Source organism: Cucurbita maxima, unplaced genomic scaffold, assembly GCF_002738345.1.
Source record: "Cucurbita maxima cultivar Rimu unplaced genomic scaffold, Cmax_1.0 Cma_Scf00026, whole genome shotgun sequence".
Taxonomy (NCBI): domain Eukaryota; kingdom Viridiplantae; phylum Streptophyta; class Magnoliopsida; order Cucurbitales; family Cucurbitaceae; genus Cucurbita; species Cucurbita maxima.
In genome coordinates, this window is record NW_019272042.1 from 3504140 (window position 1) to 3514556 (window position 10417).

General features: G+C 36.9%; 1 pseudogene; it reads right to left on the minus strand.

Annotated features, from left to right (window-relative positions):
* Positions 1–9784, minus strand: part of LOC111499240 — an 11080-nt pseudogene extending 1296 nt beyond the window's left edge.
* Between the last annotated feature and the right edge of the window lie 633 nt (positions 9785–10417).

Here is a 10417-nt window from a genome sequence, read left to right on the forward strand (position 1 = left end):
GGGGGGGGGGATGGGCTTGTATTGTACCTGAGCAGATAGGAACGTGTTGAAGAATATGCAAAGGACCGGCAAAAAGGTAACTCCCGGGCAAGGAAATCCTAGCACATCTCCATAGATCTGAGTAGAAGGATGTTGAACAAGAGTTAAGAACAAAGAAAACGAAACCAGATTATTTCTACAAATTCTCAAACCAAACCATAGATCCTGGCACACTTCGATCAACTGGAAGAATGGTTCCTTCAATTTCAATCAAGTATACACAATTTCCCACCTTGCTATATTCAAATAGGATTCAATTGATCGAAGTTTCATTATTATTATTATTATTATTTTTTGTAACATCAATTTTTTTCCCTTTCCATCTTATTTTTGTTAGGAACCTCGACTTTCCACAATGGTATGATATTTGCCCATTTTGAGCATAAACTCTCCATTTTGAGAGTAAACTCTTGTGGCTTTACTTTTGGTTTCCCCAAAATACCTCATACCAATCGAGATGTATCATTTACTTATAAACCCATGATAAACCTCTTAATTAGGGGATGTGGGATTCATCTCCCAACAATCCTCAATAATTTTTCAATCTTATCTCAAGTCTCTCTTTTAAGAATTTGCATAATTCTCCATGCATACAAGAAAACTGAATACTCTTTGAGAGAAAATGTGAAAAATAAAATAGTTGAAGGGAAACTAAACTCACATGGCGATGATGAAGAGCAATCGATGCAAGTAATGCAAAAACAGCAGGTACAATAGAAACCCATAGTGAACCGAATCGCTAAAACAATCCAGCACCAAAACCACCGCAAGCAACTACCATAATACAGATGACACCTTCACGCCAAGTTGATGAAGATGCCGGACTGGCTGTCTTATCCTTCCACCGAAGGGTGACAACACCAGCCGCGACAACAGAGTAGCCGGTCTGAACCAAGCAACAACAAGTAGAGGTTAAGTTGCATAATAGGTTAATTAATAAAGCAAATCTAGGATCAAAGATTAGCTAACATACCAAGGTGCCAACTGAAAGAATACGAGAGAGTGAGTGCACGTTAAATAGTCCAGCCAATAAGCCAGCTACAAAACTAACCCAGAGTTGCGAAGTGATAGGAGTGTGGTATTTGGGGTGCAGTTAGGAAAAAATAGAAGGCAGCAAACCATCTCTCCCAAGCCCAAGATACATACGTGACTGTTTCACACGTCTCATCAATGACAATGGCATAACATAAAAAAATGTTGAAGTATTATTAACACATTCAATAGTTATCGGAATCTGAAATAAATTACCTGAACATAAAGACCAACAAGAAGGGTCGTTGTAAGTCCAGCAATAGCACCAATACTTATCATTAAAGAAACAAAATTCAAGCCTTTGGATGTAAAAGCCTCGGCCAGGGGAGCATCTTCCCCAAGAAGATAATAAGGAACCATTCCAGTTATCACCAAACAGACACCAATATATAGAGCAATGCAAATTAGAAGACTTCCGATTATGCCAATTGGTAAATCCCTCTGAACAAAACAATATGAAAAAGGGAAAGTTAATTGATTTAAGACTTCCAAAGGGTATACTGCTATTTGAACTTGCAAAATCCATTGAATCGTGGTAGTCAAACCATAAAGGGAAGTGTTTAGTTTAGTGTACCCTCGGACTTTTAGATTCTTCGGCTGAATTTGCAACTGCATCAAAGCCTATATATGCGAAGAATACTACAGTAGCTCCAGTTAACACTGCATGAAAACCATTTGGAGTAAAAGGAGACCAATTTGAAACATCAACCTCAAAAGCACCAACGAAGATGACACACACAACAATGATGACCTGCAGACAAGTTCCAAACTTCCAATGTTCATTACCTATCCTTCATATCTGATATTAGCACAATTCAAACGAAAAATTAAAAGCAGACTTGGGTAGGAAAGGTTTTTGCATAAATATTTTCATTAGATGTCAATCGATTGTGAAAATAAGTAATAAGGGAGATTTCCATCTATAATTAGTTGTCTTTCCTTTCTCCCTAAATGTTTGCTTGGATTTGCTTTTATAAGAAGCATTGAGTATAGAAATTGTGAAAGAATGAGCGTCGTGATTCTTCCAGCCTTGTACTCTTACAATCTTCATCAAACAAGTGTACCCAAATCTAGGCCTTTTCCACCTCCTTCTTAACCTATCAGCCAAACTAATTTGCAAGACCACTTGCTTTTTTTTTTTTTTTTTTTCCAATATTGAATCCCACTCTGTACAAATGGCTGTATTGTAGCTAATATGACCTCCCCCAAAGATAACTAATTACATCTATTCATAACCAATCACCTCTAACTAATTATCATTCTACCCTTACGAATATCATACTAATATTCCCAATAAACTCGAGAAACATGCTGAAATATTAATGGGAAAAAAAAAAGTAAGTTGGAAGCACAACCACTCTATACCTGCTTTTGCTATCGAAGTTGAAACAAGATCATTTATCAAAGAGCATATTATCACTTTTTGAACATTCTGAAATCCAAGTCTCGTATTTCTAATGCTCAAACAGGTAGGCACTTAAGGCACCTTATTGCCTATCTAATATCTCGGATAAACGGTTCTGTATTTCAACTCTATTCAATTTGTCCAAAATCTGCCTACTCAGAAGATCATAAGATTCCTAGAATTCTACCTTGAAAAATAATGCCTTCTTAATCTGCTAATCTACTAGAGCCGTGTTATAGAATAGAACTCGACTTATGCTAACAAAGGCCCCTTGATTCAAGGAAATGGAGCTAGGAAGTATCCTTTCATTCTTTCATTCTTACTTCCCCAGCTAAGTACCAACAAAACAATTAATGCATCCGTGGGGGGTGGAGGGGGATAAGGTCATGTATAGGGGATGGCGTTGCATTCAATCATATCTATTGACGGCATTGTGTCTGAACTCCCATAGGAAGAGTTTAACTTTCTTTGGATAAATCAGTCCCCATCACCTCTTATAGGGTGTGTACAATTGCTGTCCTGTTGTCAAAGTCACCAATTAGAGACTTGGTAGGGAAAGAACTGATGGTATTCAACTTCCAAGCCCATTGGTCCATGGAATCAGTTAAGCATCAGCATGTTCCAAGCCCATTGGTCCCTGGAATCAGCTTAAGTGTCAGCATGTCCATGATGTTTATCCATTCCTCCAATTTGTCATCAGAGATTTCTTCTCAAATTCAAATTCCATCCGTCATACTCAAAAGGACAATATTTGAGGCTTGCTAATAACGGAAGCCCAAGGTAAACATTCGGCCTCTGTCCATGTCTACAATCAAATTTTCTTGCAACAAGCTAAACCTCTTCATGATCAGTAATAATCTCCAAGAACTCCGACTTTTATTATTAATCCCCAACATTCAAACTTGAGGATAATCTTAGAAAGTTAGTGGCTAAACCAATCAACCTAAGACTCTTGGTTTTTCGTGCTCAAATCCTTTTTGGGAGGAGGCAAATAAAAGCCTGTCATTGTGGCATCCACCATATCTCTCTTAAAGAAATCATTAAACACCCAAATCAAATTATCTTTAATCAAATCTCAACTATTTTAAAAGAACGTCATTAAAAGGTTATCAAGGCCAGGAGCATTGTCCCGGCACAATTAAACGCATCTCTTATTTTCTCTGGAAGTAAAGGATTGTCCAAGAGATACAGGCTCTTCCCTATTCATGGAGTGTTAGACCAAACCTTCCACAAAAAAGGCAGGAGCGGTGAGCAGGGCAAACAAGGCAGAGAAGACCTTCAGATCTTTCCCCTATTGCTCTATGTTCTAACACCAGGCTTTCAAATCTTATGATCAAGATACTTGAATTTCCAGGTATTATTTTTTCTTCTTTTTTCTCCTTGGGAAAACTGAGCTTTTGTTGAGAAAAAAAAAATGTAGAAATGTAAAGAGGCCAACTAACAGGCCAACTAAAACCAAACAAAAAAAATAGTCTACAAACAAAAGCCTGAAAAAGGTTCTTAATAGGAACTGAAAAAATAGTGGCAATATTAGAATTTCCTTCTTCATCCATTTAGCCTTTGCTTTTAGCCTCCACCTCATCTCTTCTCTTAGAATTTTGAAGTCCCCTTATGGGTTTGATTATTTCCTTACCACCCCTCCTCATTTCCTAAAGATTCAAGCTCATCGAAGACTTTGATTTTCAAAATTATCCACCATTTCCAATTTTTGGGGTCCCTAAACACCTTCATGTTTCAATAATTCAGCTTGGGTGTAAGTCGTAAGTCCCTCCATGAATCTCAAGTCTTGTCACATTTCATCTGCATTCGTACTCCAACCAATCTCTAAAACAGGATTTGCAAGAGAATGTTGAAGCTGTTGTAAATTGTCATTAAGTTTTGATTTGATTTGGAGATCTTATGACAAGGTGGAGATTGTTGTAAATTGTCATAAGTTTTGATTTGATTTGGTTTTTGGATTATATTTGATTTGGTTATTTGAATTAGATTTGATTTGGTTATTTGAATTAGATTTGATTTGGTTATTTGAATTAGATTTGATTTGGTTATTTGAATTAGATTTAGTCACACCAGGGTTTAGTTATATATCGGGATTTGATATCAGAATTTGGTATCGGAATTTGGGAGAGCTTTCGGAGTCACATTGTATTTGTTGAGTGACATGTGTTCTGAGTCTTTGTAGTGTGATAGTGAGATATTCACTTGTAATGCTTTGGTTTATTAGTGATTGGTTCGTGGATGTAGGGGAACTTCTCTCCGAACCACGTAAATATCTTAGTGCCTCTTTGTGTAAAATCGTTCATTGGTGTTGTGAGTACCTTTGTTCCGCTTTCGGCGCACAACAAGTGGTATCAGAGCCAAGTTGTGGTATTTTGGGGTGTTGTGAAAGCTTGGGCCTCATCGACCATTAGACGTGCTCACAATCGTGTTTATTCTCTTGAAAATCAATTTTCAAGAATTGGGTTTTTGAGTTTCATTCAGATTAATTATTGCAAATGGCAGAACCATCACGACGTGGATCGAGAGTGTGGAGTTCCAATCTCGAAGTAGAAAAATTTGATGGAACCAATAATTTTGGTGTTTGGCGAGGCGAAGTTAGCGATTTATTGGTCATGCAAGACCTCGATGTCTCTCTCCAAGAGGAAATGCCTGAAGACATGACAGAAGCAGAATGGACGAAATTAAATCGGCAAGCCTGTGGAATTATTCGATCCTGTCTTGGCAAGGATCAGAAATATCCATTTATGAAGGTTACCATGGCGAAAGAATTATGGGACAAGCTTGAAGCGAAATATATGAAGAAGAGTGTGGAAAATAAACTCTATTTGAAGAAGAAACTCTTCCGTTTTGATTACAAGGAAGGCATCTCAATGGCTGAGCATTTGGATGATTTTAACAAAATCATCACTGATTTGTTTAATCTTGATGTTAAGATTGATGACGAGGACAAGGCGTTGTTGTTATTAAACTCCTTGCCGGAATCCTACGAGTTTGTAGTAACGACCCTACTACATGGAATCACTAATATTGATTTTGAAGATGTTTCAAATGCCTTAATAAACAATGAGATGCGAAAGAAGGAAAAGGAGACGTATCAAAGCTCTAGCTCAAATGTTCTCACTGCTCATGGAAGGACTTCCAATTGGAAAAAGAACGAATGTGGAGAGCCTCGACTAAAGTCGAGAGGTAGATCTGATAATTGGAGAAAACTTGATAAAAATGAGTGTGCATATTGTCGACAGAAAGGCCATTGGAAAAAAGATTGTTCGATCTTAAAAGAGAAGGGGTCGAAGTCCAATGTGGTTAGAGATGACGACACTGATACAGATGATGCCTTGACAATCTCCCTATCAGTCAGCCAAACCAGTGAATGGATTCTTGATTCTGGGTGCTCCTATCATATGTGTCCCAACAAAGAGATGTTTTTGGACTTCAAGGAGTTCAATGGTGGAGTTGTCTATATGGGAAATGATAGTACTTGTAAGATAATGGGAATCGGCTCAGTACAAATCAAGATGTTTGACGGGGTTATACGAAAACTCAAAGATGTGAGGTATGTCCCTGACTTGAAGAAAAATTTGATTTCACTTGGCGTTTTGGATGCGAGTGGTTATCGCATCATTTTGGAAGGAGGGAATTTGAAAGTAGCTCGTGGAGCTTTGGTGACAATTACAGGAACTAGAAGAGGTAGCATATACTACCTCAACGGAACCACAATAATTGGGCATGCTGCTGTGGCAAGTTTGAAAGAACAAGACATATCGAAATTATGGCACATGCGACTCGGGCATGCTGGTGAGAAGGCGCTTCAGACACTGGTGAACCAAGGAGTTCTTAAGGGTGCCACAACTGGAAGAATTGATTTCTGTGAACATTGTATATTTGGCAAACAAAAAAATGTGAAGTTTGGTACAGCTATACACCAAACAAAGGGCATTTTGGATTATGTTCACACTGATGTATGGGGTCCCACAAAGAATGTCTCATTGGGAGGAAAGAGGTGGTTCGTCACCTTTATTGATGACTACTCGAAGAGAGTTTGGATGTATCCCATGAGGCACAAAAACGAGGTTCTCCAAATCTTCCTAGAGTGGAAGAAAATGGTAGAGAATCAGACGGACAAGAAAATCAAAAGGCTGAGATCAGACAACGGGGGAGAATATACTTATGATCCATTCCTTAAAGTATGCCGAGATGAAGGGATCGTTCGACACTTCACTGTTCCTGGTAAGCCACAACAAAATGGAGTTGCTGAGAGAATGAACCAGACATTAATAGAGAAGGTTCGATGCATATTGTCTCAAGCAGGATTGAGTAAGACATTTTGGGCTGAGGCTCTCAGTTATGCAGTTCACTTGGTGAATCGTTTACCTGTTTCTGGAAACGGTGGGAGAACTCCGCTTGAGGTATGGTCAGGTAGTCCTGTTAGTGATTATGATAAATTACATGTGTTTGGGTGTCCTGCTTATTATCATGTGACAGACTCAAAGCTGGATCCTAGAGCAAAAAAAAGCCAAGTTTATGGGCTTTAGCAAAGGTGTGAAGGGCTATAGGTTATGGTGTCCAGAAACAAGTAAGATTGTTAATAGTCGAGATGTGACATTCGATGAGTCTGGAATGTTTTTGCAGAAAATTGAAAATAATGACGAGGCATTGAAGCAGGTGGAGAAGGTGGTGTTCTCTCCTGATGTGGTTGCTCCTACTGAAGAACCTATTGACCAGGTAAATAATAACTTTGATGTCTTAGAACAGAAAGAGCAAAGTCTGGAGAAGCAAAGCCTTGTAAATGAAAGAGTGGAGGAACCTGAATCTATCGCCAAGAATAGACCACGAAGGGTAATTCGAAAACCTGCAAGGTTTGATGATACGATAGCATATGCTTTCTCTATAATTGATGGAGTTCCCAACTTACGTATTGAGGCTTGAGGTGGTAGCAACCAACTCAGTTATCAACTTGGAGATCTTATGACAAGGTGGAGATTGTTGTAAATTGTCATTAAGTTTTGATTTGATTTGGAGATCTTATGACAAGGTGGAGATTGTTGTAAATTGTCATAAGTTTTGATTTGATTTGGTTTTTGGATTATATTTGATTTGGTTATTTGAATTAGATTTGATTTGGTTATTTGAATTAGATTTAGTCACACCAGGGTTTAGTTATATATCGGGATTTGATATCAGAATTTGGTATCGGAATTTGGGAGAGCTTTCGGAGTCACATTGTATTTGTTGAGTGACATGTGTTCTGAGTCTTTGTAGTGTGATAGTGAGATATTCACTTGTAATGCTTTGGTTTATTAGTGATTGGTTCGTGGATGTAGGGGAACTTCTCTCCGAACCACGTAAATATCTTAGTGCCTCTTTGTGTAAAATCGTTCATTGGTGTTGTGAGTACCTTTGTTCCGCTTTCGGCGCACAACAGAAGCCACATATTTTTAACTTAAAAGGGATGGGTCCCCAAGTGACATCTCCAAAGCAAAAACTTATGGGCCAATAATCGAAGGTGGTTCTCAAACATACATGCTAACAATCTAACATTTCCAAAATGGCCCACCCAGCCTTTTGAAACCAAAATGAAACTGGAAAACCTGTTAACCTACAACAAACAATCACAAATCCACATATTAGAACAAGTAAATCTAGCCATGTCTAGAGGGAGACCGAAAATATTGAAGTTGACAATTGACTATAAAACTATAAAAAGCTCTCACTGATCTAATCATGGTATCTTTTAAAAAATCTTTCTATGCCACAAACCTAACCATACTAAAGTCCCTAGCTAAGTACCAACAAGACAAGACCTGCAAGGACCACTAAGTTGTCAAGTTGTAATTAGCTTCATTTCTCTTTTCCTTAATTTTTTCTTCTCTGTAACAAGTACTGCATACGTTGTGAAAGAATGAGATACTATCATATTCCACTAAATAAATAGGTTGAATAGAAGAATACCTTTAATGACGACATGATGGAGTTTATAGTACAAAACTCTCCAACACCCCAACACAGAATAAAGGTCAATAGAGCTACAAAAGCTGGAGCCAGTAGATTAACAGAAACAACTCCTCCAAAGAGCTCTTGCCCATTTCCAAACCAATTTGAAATGCTATCTTTAAAAATGGGAAAGATCTCAAGAAACGAAACTGTATAACCTGCTGAGCTCCGCGCTATACTAGCAATGCCAATATGGTAGTCAAGCATCAATTGTGCGAAAACAAGAAAAGCAGTGAGTTCATTGAATGCTGTATATGCATACAGATATGCACCGCCCACAACAGGGGGAAAGCGTGTGGCTAGCTCAGCATAGCAGAGTGCATTTAAGATACATGATACTCCAGCTAGTATGAAACTAATGGTGACTCCTGCATCAAAATAAAATGCTTGTAAAATTTTCTCATACAACATAAAGAAGTTTACAAGACGAACATTCCAGAAACGTTCCTTCAGAGTGTAAGAAATTACAACCAGATCTATACCCTATCAATATCACGATCAAACGACAAAACATGATATGAGGTCCACATCCACACATCCACACATCCACTTATGATAAATGAAATGTTAGTTGAATAAACTGCAACATCCATTTAAAATTCGACAAAAAAATTCAGAAACTCTGAGAATTCGAAATTGTGTTACATGATTTAACATCAGAAAACAACAAATCCAAAATTGCAAAGCCATATATACAACATGTAAAGACAACTCACTAAACACCTGGCTGCTGCACAGGTGAACCAGTTACACTAAGCTATTTAACGTCTTATGCGTTAACAGGTGTAGATGTAGAATATTTTCCGATTGTGTATTAGATAAAGCTTTATACGGCCTGAAACAAGCACCAAGGACTCGGTATAAGAGATTGAGAAATGTTTTATTGAAAAACCAAAAACTGAAAGTCCGAATTGAAAATGAACACATACTCCAACAGATAGAACAATCATAACGCTCGGAAATCATTCGCACACACAAGACTAACCATTCATATAACCATGAATAACATAACGCATACAAGAACGACAATAGCTCACCAGGACCAGCGTCCCGAGCGACGGTACCAGTGATGACGAAGATTCCGGCTCCAATGGAAGCGCCGACACCGATAAGAATGAGGTCGATGACGCCAAGACGATGTATGAGGCCTTCGCCGGAGTTGATACGGTTGGAGAAGACATCATAAGGAGAATTACTTGGCTTGGTTCTGAATGCAGAGGAACAAAAGTGGGAGAAAAACGAAGCGGAAGAAGAAGAAACAGTCGGTACATTTCGGCCTCCCATGATTAGCCAATGCCACGTGATGAATCAGGAAGATCAAAGGATACGCTTGGGAAGCGTGATATTTGTTACGTAGAAGTATATATAATCTATAATTATTTACATCCACATTTATCTTTTAAAAAAACGTTGTTAAAAATATCTTTAAATTTTTAATATTAAAAAAATAAAAGTTTTTTTTTTTTTAAAGTTATTATTTTTAAACTTTAGGAGTATTTTTTAAACATTATATTAATTATTTCATATAATCATAAATATATATTTTAATATTTTTAAATTTTAAAGATGTTTTTGAAATATTTAAAAATATTTAAAAAAAATTAATTAAGAATATTAATAAAAATTTTGAAAGATTAAAAAAAAATTAAAATTATTTTTTAAATAAAATATTAACTATTTTTCATCCAAATTTAAGGGTGTAAACTTTAAACGTCATGCTTTTAGATATTTTTGAAACAAACGATAAAATTTAAATGTTTTTTTTGTTAATTTAGATTCCTTTTTATGCTATTTTAAACCAAAATTAATTAATTTTATATTAATTACATTATAATATTCGATTGGGACCTCGAAAGAATAAAAAAACCAACATGGAACACAACCGTTGGAGGTGAGGAATCTCTTATTTGTAAAATGTTTTTTTTTTTTTTTTTTTTTTTTTTTTTTTTT